General features: G+C 46.2%; 4 non-coding genes across 4 annotated transcripts; all 4 read right to left on the bottom strand.

Moving 5' to 3' along the window:
- Window positions 1-226: 226 nt before the first annotated feature.
- Trnat-agu (transfer RNA threonine (anticodon AGU)) lies at window positions 227-298 on the bottom strand. The gene has a single exon. It is a non-coding gene; the product is annotated as a tRNA-Thr (tRNA).
- A 1,441-nt stretch (window positions 299-1,739) lies between these two features.
- Trnat-agu (transfer RNA threonine (anticodon AGU)) lies at window positions 1,740-1,811 on the bottom strand. The gene has a single exon. It is a non-coding gene; the product is annotated as a tRNA-Thr (tRNA).
- Window positions 1,812-9,453: 7,642 nt separating this feature from the next.
- Window positions 9,454-9,525, bottom strand: Trnat-agu (transfer RNA threonine (anticodon AGU)). Its single transcript has one exon. It is a non-coding gene; the product is annotated as a tRNA-Thr (tRNA).
- A 1,472-nt stretch (window positions 9,526-10,997) lies between these two features.
- Window positions 10,998-11,069, bottom strand: Trnat-agu (transfer RNA threonine (anticodon AGU)). The gene has a single exon. It is a non-coding gene; the product is annotated as a tRNA-Thr (tRNA).
- Between the last annotated feature and the right edge of the window lie 2,023 nt (window positions 11,070-13,092).

The following is a 13,092-nucleotide window of genomic DNA, read 5'->3' as shown; positions in this document are numbered from 1 at the left end:
GACCGCGGAAGGCTCTGAGATATGTGAGAAATACATCTATAAAATATATTTCAGACTGCCCCGTCCCACCTTATGCTGTACCGCTTTGGCAAATGCATTATCTGCGCCATTCGCCTTAATCAGATCTGAGAGTAATTCTTAATAAAACGCCTCTCGCTAATTGTTCGTCATCCCAGATACTGTTTGCTATAAGGCCACGACGCGCAACTGATATCCAAAACTCGTCTGCCTCCTGTGAGGATCGAACTCACGACCCCTGGTTTACTAGACCAGTGCTCTGCCACTGAGCTAAAGAGGCGCGCCCTAGCGGTACTTTTGCGTACTTCATCCTTGATGTCGTCTGGATCATCAGACTTCAGCTGACAACACTCCATATTACCGTCGAACATTAGCAGCTATGGCGACCCATTACTGCTTGGCTACACATCTGACACGTAAACGAAGTGCTCTCCAAATAACACCACTTGCATTTCAGACCATGTCTTTCACACATGTCTACAAAATCCCTTCACCTTCAAATACAGTTTCATTGCGACTGACGGAGACGTAGGCAAAGTTTAAAGTTGCTATTTCCATTACATCACGTTAATCAGAAAAACGGTAAGTTACATCTCCAGAGGAACAAAATTCCGTTCCTCCCCGCGTGGAGCTCGAACCCACGACCCTGGGATTAAGAGCCTTATGCTCTACCGACTGAGCTAGCCGCGCTGCCTCGGTGAATATATGCCGGTTAGCACGTCACACAGTACTCGTTTGGGTTGATTGGTCCCATACAGAACCTCTCCATGTTGCCTAATGTTTTCCTAACGTCACACTCGTCACGTAGTTCACTTTTATTTCATAACCATTTCTGAGAGGTAACAGAATTGCATGACAACCTGCAGAGCTAGTTTCGTCAAAATTAACACACATACTTGATGTGACTCATAAGCCGAACGAGTTACTTTCCGACGTTATTTTAGATGTGCAAGTGCCAGTCAAAAACACGCGGCGACGGCAATATGCAAACCAATTCGCTAGTTATCACCGGTCTTGTTGTGTGTGTTTCAAGCTCAAGAGCATCTCCAAGCAGAAAATGGTCAACAGCAACATTCACACGGTTTCGTACACTAAAACGGTATGTTTATTTTTCAGATCTGGAAAAACACGACCGTGAGAGGAATCAAACACGCAGTCTTCGGATACGAAGTCCGACACCTTACCCATTAGGCCAAATGGTCACTGACAAACAAGAGGAACTTATATACGACTCATCTGAAAACGCTCACACCACTGAGGAGTTGTGTTTTCGTTCTACACAGACGCTGCCCCTTGCTCTTCCCCACCCACTTGATACATTCAACCTGCTACGAGACCTACCAAATATATACTGGGAAACTAAGCCACACACTTTGTGCATTCGAAAATGTAAGGCAGGGCGTGCCTCGCCACATTTGCTACGATGGCCATTTGCTACTTCTGCAGAAGTGACGGCGTCGGTGGCGACGACGACGACGACGACGACGACGACGACGACGACGAAAGGCTCTGAGATATGTGAGAAATACATCTATAAAATATATTTCAGACTGCCCCGTCCCACCTTATGCTGTACCGCTTTGGCAAATGCTTTATCTGCGCCATTCGCCTTAATCACATCTGAGAGTAATTCTTAATAAAACGCCTCTCGTTAATTGTTCGTCATCCCAGATACTGTTTGCTATAAGGCCACGACGCGCAACTGATATCCAAAATTCGTCTGCCTCCTGTGAGGATCGAACTCACGACCCCTGGGTTACTAGACCAGTGCTCTGCCACTGATCTAAAGAGGCGCGCCCTAGCGGTACTTTTGCGTACTTCATCCTTGAGGTCGTCTGGATCATCAGACTTCAGCTGACAACACTTCATATTACCGTCGAACATTAGCAGCTATGCCGACCCATTACTGCTTGGCTACACATCTGACACGTAAACGAAGTGCTCTCCAAATAACACCACTTGCATTTCAGACCATGTCTTTCACACATGTCTACAAAATCACCTTCACCTTCAAATACAGTTTCCTTGCGACTGACGGAGACGTAGGCAAAGTTTAAAGTTGCTATTTCCATTACATCACGTTAATCAGAAAAACGGTAAGTTACATCTGCAGAGGAACAAAATTCCGTTCCTCCCCGCGTGGGGCTCGAACCCACGACCCTGTAATTAAGAGCCTTATGCTCTACCGACTGAGCTAGCCGCGCTGCCTCGGTGAATATATGCCGGTTAGCACGTCACACAGTACTCGTTTGGGTTGATTGGTCCCATACAGAACGTCTCCATGTTGCCTAATGTTTTCCTAACGTCATACTCGTCACGTAGTTCACTTTTATTTCATAATCATTTCTGAGAGGTAACAGAATTGCATGACAACCTGCAGAGCTAGTTTCGTCAAAATTAACACACATACTTGATGTGACTCATAAGCCGAACGAGTTACTATCCGACGTTATTTTAGATGTGCAAGTGCCAGTCAAAAACACGCGGCGACGGCAATATGCAAACCAATTCGCTAGGTAACACCGATTATGTTGTGCGTGTTTCAAGCTCAAGAGCATCTCCAAGCAGAAAATGGTTAACAGCAACATTCGCACGGTTTCGTACTGCTCAAGTGCTACACTAAAACGGTATGTTTCTTTTTCAGATCTGGAAAAACACGACCGTGAGAGGAATCAAACACGCAATCTTCGGATACGAAGTCCGACGCCTTATCCATTAGGCCACACGGTCACTGACAAACAAGTGGAACTTATATACGACTCATCTCAAAACGCTCACACCACTGAGGATTTGTGTTTTCGTTCTACACAGACGCTGCCCCTTGCTCTCACGACCCCTGGTTTACTAGACCAGTGCTCTGCCACTTTTTTTTAATTTTTTTTCGTTTTTTTTTTAGGGCCTCCTTCCTCCCCTTCAGCCCCGCCTTGCGCTCGCCATAAATCGCCTTCGTCGGCGTCGGCTTCATCTGCCATGTTTTCTGAATTACTTATTCTTCTGAACTATTCCAATGTCCGAACCAAAGATATTTTTAAACCTAATGCATAGTCCCGCAATGGTGACAAAGTAGAATTTTTTTTTGTGCGTGTGTTGTATTCCATTTTCAGAGATTTGTCCTAGGCCTTCACGGCTACTGTAGCGGCGAGAGGGCCCACGAAGTCCCCACCGTACTTCACCCCAGGCAGCAATCCCCTACTTCTGGTCTGCAACACTCTTTCTGTTGTTTGTTGTTCTTTTTAGTGCTTTCGTTGTGTTGTTGGTTTTTTAATCAACTTTTATAATTGTTTTTTTTTTATTATAATTTATTTATTTATTTTTTTTGTTTTTTTTTTAATAGAAAATGAAACAAGGAACTCTGGTCCTCTAGAAAAACAGAAGAAAATAAACTAGTCCTTGTCGTAACACTGTTCAGTATGCGTCACTGTGACATTTGAAGAAGAAAAGAAAAAAAAAACAAAGCAATGTAGAATGAAGGAAAGAAAAAAAATACTTCTTTCATCGAAGAACGACTTCTAAAAAATTCGCATATCGTTTCCTGTAATGTCTCGTCTGTGAAAGTATGTGAAACTGTAATGCCAGGTAAAGACAGAACGCCGCCTCACTCTTGGGTTCTTGCGTCTGTAAATAATGAACATAATGACCCTTCAACCAATTGACAGAGTTCCGTTTGGTGTTCGGGTACGGCACTGAATACGGATACAGGAAATCTTCAGGTTTAATACAAAGCTGGGAAGTCCTCATAATCGTAGCCAGTTTTGGGCGAGTGCATGGCCAAACTGCTTGGACAGTGGTGCACAGAAAACGATGTTCATCAGTATCAGGCAAGTTGCACGTAAGGCACAAGGGTGAATCAGCCAAATGTAGAGCATAAAGTCGTGAATTGGTACTTATTTTACGGTTCACGACCCTGTACCAAGAGGCTTTCACTGACGTTGGTAAATCACGACTATGTATGTTTTTCCATATCACTGGCCAGCGATGATTGGGGTATTTGTGTTCGATGTTGTTCCTGTTCTTGGTTGCCAGTAGTTTATTATAAACTAACTTCACCACGGAAAGCTCATTTTCTGGGAGAGTTGACCGTACGTGACTTAACTCAATGAAAAAGCTCTTAAAGTGAGTCAGCGCAGGCGGAATATGTTGAACAGAGTCGGGAGGCTGCAGGCAGGCCGGCGCTATTTCAGTTAACAAGTGAGCCGTTAGACTGTTCGGTAACGACCTCCACCGTTTGTAGGTGGTGCATACGTACAAAGCTCGTGACTTGGAACGAACATCTGTTAAATTTAAGCCTCCATCGGTCGTGGAGAGAGTGAGCGTATCGTACTTGACTTTAAAAATGTGTCCACGTGTGACAAAATGGCCTAGAGCGGACATCATACGCTTCGCTGTCTCCTGTGGCATGGGCAGTACTTGTGCAACGTAGTTAATCTTTGAGGTGAGGTAGACATTAGCGAAGGTGACTTTCTGCAGTTCATCAAGGCTCCTTAGGTAGTGGGTCTGCATGCAAGCACGCATACTTGCCAGGAGATTCCTATAGTTCACCGCAATTGTGTGCTGTATGTTGCTCCTGTACTCAATACCAAGGCATTTCATTTTAGAAAGTAGTTGCAACTGACCGTGATGGTGCAGCGAGATGCCGCGTCCTATGTTCATAATGCCAGATTTCCTGGCATTCAACTTCGCACCCGCAACAAGTTCGTAGTTTTTGACGATCTGAAGGGCTTCCTCGACTTCACCTTCGTCCATGACCAAAAATCCGACGTCATCCGCATATGCAGTACAAACAATCTTAATGCCGTGGATGGTTAATCCTTGTAGACGCTGTGTCAAGGTGACAAGCAAAGGCTCAATGGCAATGGCAAACAAGGCCATTGACATAGGGCATCCCTGTCGCACTGAATTAGTAATATTAATCGATGCGCTCAGCTGGCCATTCACCATGAGTCGAGTTACTCCTTTACGAAGGAGCTCATGTATAAGATTGATAAAACGTAGTGGAAATCCCATGGCATGCATCGTCCGGATGAGAAACTGATGGTTGACTCTGTCGAATGCCTTTGAAAAGTCAAGGGAAACTAGCGCACACCGTATCTTGCACGCATCGGCAATGGCTATGATGTCCCTGTATTGAGACAAATTTTGGAAGATCATCCTACCGACACCTACACTGGTCTGGTACTGACCAATGACAGTATTCATCAACATTTTCAATCTATTAGAAATAATACGTACTAAAATTTTGTAGTCACTGTTCAGTAAAGTAAGCGGCCGAAAATCGTCAACAGAACTGCACATTGGGCGTTTAGGGATTAAAACCACGATGCCTTCCACGAGAGCCTGAGGAACATTAAAATCAGGCCGTAAAATTTCATTAAACATACTCAACAACTTGGGCTTCAATTTGTCGCAGAAAGTAAGATAAAATTCGGCAGTGAGACCGTCGGGTCCCGGTGATTTATTTTTCGGACTTCGTGATAGCGCAGAATCCAATTCGTCTTCATCAATTTCTCACATGAGAGTTTCGACTTCAGCAGCACCCAAAGTCCTTTGCAAGTTATTGAGTAATTCATCGTGAGTTCCATCGTCGGTATGTGTCGTTGCCAGCAGATCTGCCAGGTGATTGTGAAGTGCGTTCCGTATGTCTTGTTGCCGCGTGAGCGCAACGCCTTCACTCAACTGAAGACGAGTTATTAATCTCCGCCGCCCCATCTTATTTTCACGAATGACGTGAAACATGGATGTCATTTCGTCGTCTATCACATTCTGGGGCCTGGACCTTATTTGAAAGCCTTCTGCCTGCTGCCGCTGAAGTTTTAATAATTTTGCCTTAATTTTTTTAATCTGCATAAAATTTTCAGGTACAGTCACATCGGACTGGTAGAGCTCCCTGAGACAAGTAAAATAAAACTCAGACGTTTGCCGTTGCCACCAGGATTTGTCCCTAGCGTAACGTTTAAACATTTTTGATAAAGTTGGTTTGGCATGTGTTATCCACCATTCAGTAACGGAGGCATACTGTGCAACCCGTCGTTCACATGCCTCCCATGTTTCGTTAAAGACATGGTGACAGTCAACATCGTTAAGGAGAGCATTGTTAAGTTTCCAGAAACCTCTGCCGCGAAATGTGCCTTGCTTGACCATGTTAACAGTACAAATATATGCGGCATGATCGGAAAAAATTGTGGGCCAAACTTCGGAATGGAGGACTTGAGTCTTCATACACGCCGACACATAGATTCTATCTAGCCGTCTTGCAGAGTGGTTCGTGACATGAGTGAACCCAGGTGCCGCTCCGTGCGTATGCTCCCATGTGTCAATGAGGTTCATTTCTTGGACGATACGTTCTAGTTCTCCAGATTTGTTAAAATTAGGCGTCTGGTCTTTTGGACTTAAGACACAATTGAAGTCACCCGCAAAAATTATACGATCGTAGGTTCCCCTAAAAAGTGGGACTATGGCGCTTGTGAAGAACTCAGCCCTAGCACGCCTATTGCTGCTGCCGGACGGGGCGTAAACATTGATTATGCGTGTCCGATGGAAAGTGACAGCGATCCCTCTATGATCAGGCAGTTTTTCTGCGTCGGTCGCTACAATCCCGTCTTTTAACAAAATCGCTGTCCCTAAATTCGAACCGCTCCCGGAATTGGAGAGAGTAGTATAACCAGTTATTCGGTCAAGTTCAATCGCAGCGACTTCTTGAAGTAACATTATATCGATATCCGCTGCGTATACAAAATCTTGTAAATTACGGATCCGCCAGTACGACTGTATCTTATCGATGTTTAACGTGGCAATTTTATGGGTTTGGGGCTCGTTCATGGGAGAAGGCACATACTATTAATTAAACAGTCTTAGAAGGATGGCTAACGAAATTGAGGCCAAGCGCGTCAGTCGGAGTTCCTGTAGTTCCCGGTACGGTTGGTGTATGCTGCTCTGTGGGGGGTGCCGAAGATTCCGTCTCAATGGTCCGCATGACAGCCGCATCATTGCTCGCATCCAATACTTCCATTTCCTGTGCCCAATTCCCAGTGAGAGTGGCCTCTGACAAAAGCGATCCTGCGTTTCCTTGAGTGTGGGTATACGGCAAAACGACTCTACTCGAGGTATCACTATCTTCCACCCGTCGTGGATTCACAGGGGGAGACACTACAGGATCAATGTCCATTCGACCAGACGCAGGGAGACCAACTGCAGAGGGTTCAGAAGTGTTCTGACTCATTTGGCTGCTTATTCGTTTCGCTCTTTCGCGGAGCTGTGGGGCGAGCTGATTGGCTCCTTGATGTGCAAGTCTCCGCTTCTTTTTGGAAGGCTTCCTGTTAGGGTTCGCGGTATCATCAACATCCGAAGTGGACTGTTGACTCTGGGGTTGATCCGCCGGGAACACAGCGTCTGCTTCATCCTCAGTACCAGTGGCATCAACCACTGGGGAGTCATCCGTCGTTACCTCCATCTCTGAGTGTGGTAGCGGCGGTGCCGCGTCAGCACTCGGTTCTTCGACGTTATCGGCCAAAACATCATTCAAACGAGGGGCATCTACAGGCGGGATCGCGGGTGGAAGACCAGAAGCCGCGGCAGCGTATGTCAGTGACAGTGCCGTCGTCACAGGGGGGCTAGCGGCTTCACCGACAGGTATCTGCGTCACGCGTCTTTGTATACATTCAGAGCGCACGTGGCCGGGCGCACCACAGCCGGCACACGTTTTTGGCTGCCCATCATATATGACAATTCCGCGATGTCCACCTATGTAAATATATGAAGGTATGTGCTTCTGTAGATCGATCTTAACCTGCCTGACGCCGTTAAGCACCGGAAATTTGTGGGCTTTGGACCAACGCTCCGCAAAATTGTTAATGACCCTCCCGTAAGGTGTTAATGCAGAATTTATTTGCGCGGCTGATATTTCAAACGGGAGTTCGAAAATACGTGCCGTTCGGAAGCCCAGTCCAGCATGCGTAATGCTGACGTCACTGACGGTACCATCTCTATGTTTAAACTTCAGTACACCTCCACTGGACTCGACAATTCTATCACACATTTCAGAGGACGTTAATTTCACATAAACAACACTAGTCACGATAGAGAAATTTATCCCTACAATGTCATCAAAAGTAATCTTAGCTGTTTCCTCTAACCATGCTTCAACTTCAAACGAATTTGGTTTCGAAAAGTTCCTATCAAAGGTAAACTTCAAGGTATCTTTCCTGTTAGTCGGATTCATAATTCCATATCAGATCCTACAGAACGGAACGAATACTAATAAGCAGACGCTGTAAGCACGTGACTCACCGCCTGACGTAAACACTTCCTGCCACAGCGCGCTGGCCCTGGAGGTCCGCTCACCACCGCTGCCGCAGGCAGACTGCCGACTGAGCTAGCCGCGCTGCCTCGGTGAATACATGCCGGTTAGCACGTCACACAGTACTCGTTTGGGTTGATTGGTCCCATGCAGAACCTCTCCATGTTGCCTAATGTTTTCCTAACGTCACACTCGTCACGTAGTTCACTTTTATTTCATAATCATTTCTGAGAAGTAACAGAATTGAATGACAACCTGCAGAGCTAATTTCGTCAAAATTAACACACATACTTGATGTGACTCATAAGCCGAACGAGTTACTTTCCGACGTTATTTTAGATGTGCAAGTGCCAGTCAAAAACACGCGGCGACGGCAATATGCAATCCAATTCGCTAGTTAACACCGGTCTTGTTGTGCGTGTTTCAAGCTCAAGAGCATCTCCAAGCAGAAAATGGTCAACAGCAACATTCACATGGTTTCGTACTGCTCAAGTGCTACACTAAAACGGTATGTTTCTTTTTCAGATCTGGAAAAACACGACCGTGAGAGGAATCAAACACGCAATCTTCGGATACGAAGTCCGACGCCTTATCCATTAGGCCACACGGTCACTGACAAACAAGTGGAACTTATATACGACTCATCTCAAAACGCTCACACCACTGAGGAGTTGTGTTTTCGTTCTACACAGACGCTGCCCCTTGCTCTTTCCCACCCATTTGATACATTCAACCTGCTACGAGACCTACCAAATATAGACTGGGAAACTAAACCACACACTTTGTGCATTCGGAAATGTAAGGCATGGCGTCCCTCGCCGCATTTGCTACGATGGCCATTTGCTACTTCGGCAGAAGTGGCGGCGGCGACGACGACGACGAGGACGACGACGACGACGACGACGACGACGACGACGACCGCGGAAGGCTCTGAGATATGTGAGAAATACATCTATAAAATATATTTCAGACTGCCCCGTCCCACCTTATGCTGTACCGCTTTGGCAAATGCTTTATCTGCGCCATTCGCCTTAATCACATCTGAGAGTAATTCTTAATAAAACGCCTCTCGCTAATTGTTCGTCATCCCAGATACTGTTTGCTATAAGGCCACGACGCGCAACTGATATCCAAAATTCGTGTGCCTCCTGTGAGGATCGAACTCACGACCCCTGGTTTACTAAACCAGTACTCTGCCACTGAGCTAAAGAGGCGCGGCCTAGCGGTACTCTTGGGTACTTCGTCCTTACGGTCGTCTGCATCATCAGTCTTCAGCTGACAACACTTCATATTACCGTCTAATATTTGCAGCTATGGCGACCCATTACTGCTTGGCTACACATCTGACACGTAAACGAAGTGCTCTCCAAATAACACCACTTGCATTTCAGAACATGTCTTTCACACATGTCTACAAAATCACCTTCACCTTCAAATACAGTTTCCTTGCGACTGACGGAGACGTAGGCAAAGTTTAAAGTTGCTATTTCCATTACATCACGTTAATCAGAAAAACGGTAAGTTACATCTGCAGAGGAACAAAATTCCGTTCCTCCCCACGTGGGGCTCGAACCCACGACCCTAGGATTAAGAGCCTTATGCTCTACCGACTCAGCTAGCCGCGCTGCCACGGTGAATATATGCCGATTAGCACGTCACACAGTACTCGTTTGGGTTGATTGGTCCCATACAGTACCTCTCCATGTTGCCTAATGTTTTCCTAACGTCACACTCGTCACGTAGTTCACTTTTATTTCATAATCATTTCTGAGAGGTAAAGGAATTGCATGACAACCTGCAGAGCTAGTTTCGTCAAAATTAACACACATACTTGATGTGACTCAAAAGCCGAACGAGTTGCTTTCCGACGTTGTTTTAGATGTGCAAGTGCCAGTCAAAACTCGCGGTGTCGGCACTCTGCCGACCATTTCGCTAGTTAACACCGGTCTTGCTGCGTGTGTTTCAAGCTCAAGAGCATCTCCAAGCAAAAAATGGTCAACAGCAACATTCAGACGGTTTCGTACTGCTCAATTGGTACATTAAAACGGTATGTTTCTTTTTCAGAACTGGAAAAACACAAGCGTGACAGCATTCGAACCTGTAAGCTTCAGATCCGAAGTCCGACGCCTTATCCATTAAGCCACACGGTCACTGACGACCAACATTTACATGTATACGACTCATCTCGAAACGCTCACACCCCTGAGGATTTGTGTTTTCGTTCTACACAGCCGCTGCCCCTTGCTCTTTCCCACCCATTCGTTACATTCAACCTCTGACGAGACCGACCAAATATAGACTGAGAAACAAGACCACACACTTTGTGCATTCGGAATCGAAGGCAGGGCGTCCCTCGCCGCATTTGCTACGATGGCCATTTGCTACTTCTGCAGAAGCGGCGGCGACGGCGGCGACGACGGCGACGACGACGACGACGACGACGACGACGACGACGACGACGATCGCGAGAGGCTCTGAGATAAGTGAGAAATACATCTATAAAATGTAATTCAGACTACCTCGTCCCACCTTATGCTGTACCGCTTTGGCAAATGCTTTATCTGCGCCATTTGCCTTAATCACATCTGAGAGTAATTCTTAATAAAACGCCTCTCGCTAATTGTTCGTCATCCCAGATACTGTTTGCTATAAGGCCACGACGCGCAACTGATATCCAAAATTCGTGTGCCTCCTGTGAGGATCGAACTTACGACCCCTGGTTTACTACACCAGTGCTCTACCACTGAGCTAAAGAGGCGCGGCCTAGCGGTAGTCTTGCGTACTTCGGCCTTACGGTCGCCTGCATCATCAGACATCAGCTGACAACACTTCATATTAGCTTCTAATATTTGCAGCTATGGCGACCCATTACTGCTTGGCTACACATCTGACACGTAACCGATGTGCGCTCCAAACAACAACACTTGCATTTCAGAACATGTCTTTCACACATGTCTACTAAATCACCCTCACCTTCTAATACAGTTTCCTCGCGACTGATAGAGACGTAGGCAAAGTTTAAAGTTGCTATTTACATTACATCACGTTAATCAGAAAAACGGTAATTTACATCTGCAGCAGAACAAAATTCCGTTCGCCCAGCGTGGGGCTCGAACCCACAACCCTTGGATTAATAGTCTCACGCTCTACCGACTTAGCTAGCCGGCTGCCTCAGTTAGTACCTGCCAGGTAGCACGTCACACAGTACTCGTTTGGGTTGGGTGGTCCCATACAGAATCTCTCCATGCTGCCTAATGTTTTCCTAACGTCACACTCGTCACGTACTTCACTTTTATTTCATAATCATTTCTGAGAGGTAAGGAATTGCATGACAACATGCAGAGCTAGTGGCGTCAAAATTAACACACATACTTGATGTGACTCAAAAGCCGAACGAGTTGCTTTCCGACGTTGTTTTAGATGTGCAAGTGCCAGTCAAAACTCGCGGTGTCGGCACTCTGCCGACCATTTCGCTAGTTAACACCGGTCTTGCTGTGTGTGTTTCAAGCTCAAGAGCATCTCCAAGCAAAAAATGGTCAACAGCAACATTCAGACGGTTTCGTACTGCTCAATTGCTACATTAAATCGGTATGTTTCTTTTTCAGAACTGGAAAAACTCAAGCGTGACAGCATTCGAACCTGTAATCTTCAGATCCGAAGTCCGACGCCTTATCCATTAGGCCACACGGTCACTGACGACCAACATTTACATGTATACGACTCATCTCGAAACGCTCACACCCCTGAGGATTTGTGTTTTCGTTCCACACAGCCGCTGCCCCTTGCTCTTTCCCACCCATTCGTTACATTCAACCTCTGACGAGACCGACCAAATATAGACTGAGAAACAAGACCACACACTTTGTGCATTCGGAATCGAAGGCAGGGCGTCCCTCGCCGCATTTGCTACGATGGCCGTTGGCTACATCTGCAGAAGCGACGACGACGACGACGACGATGACGACGACGACCGCTAGAGGTTCTGAGATATACGAGAAATACATCTATAAAATGTAATTCAGACTGCCTCGTCCCACCTTATGCTGTACCGCTTTGGCAAATGCTTTATCTGCGCCATTCGCCTTAATCACATCTGAGAGTAATTCTTAATAAAACGCCTGTCGCTAATTGTTCGTCATCACAGATACTGTTTGCTATACGCCCACGACGTGAAACAGATTTCCTAAATTCGTCTTCCTCCTGTGAGGATGGAACTTACGACCCCTGGTTTACTACACCAGTGCTCTACCACTGAGCTAAAGAGGCGCGGCCTAGCGGTAGTCTTGCGTACTTCGGCCTTACGGTCGCCTGCATCATCAGACATCAGCTGACAACACTTCATATTAGCTTCTAATATTTGCAGCTATGGCGACCCATTACTGCTTGGCTACACATCTGACACGTAACCGATGTGCTCTCCAAACAACAACACTTGCATTTCAGAACATGTCTTTCACACATGTCTACTAAATCACCCTCACCTTCTAATACAGTTTCCTCGCGACTGATAGAGACGTAGGCAAAGTTTAAAGTTGCTATTTACATTACATCACGTTAATCAGAAAAACGGTAATTTACATCTGCAGCGGAACAAAATTCCGTTCGCCCAGCGTGGGGCTCGAACCCACAACCCTTGGATTAATAGTCTCACGCTCTACCGACTTAGCTAGCCGGCTGCCTCAGTTAGTACCTGCCAGGTAGCACGTCACACAGTACTCGTTTGGGTTTGGTGGTCCCATACAGAATCTCTCCATGCTGCCTAATGTTTTCCTAACGTCACA

The sequence above is a fragment of the Schistocerca gregaria genome, unplaced genomic scaffold (genome assembly GCF_023897955.1).
Source record: "Schistocerca gregaria isolate iqSchGreg1 unplaced genomic scaffold, iqSchGreg1.2 ptg000178l, whole genome shotgun sequence".
Classification (NCBI taxonomy): Eukaryota; Metazoa; Arthropoda; class Insecta; order Orthoptera; family Acrididae; genus Schistocerca; species Schistocerca gregaria.
This window is presented reverse-complemented; position numbering and strand designations above follow the sequence as displayed.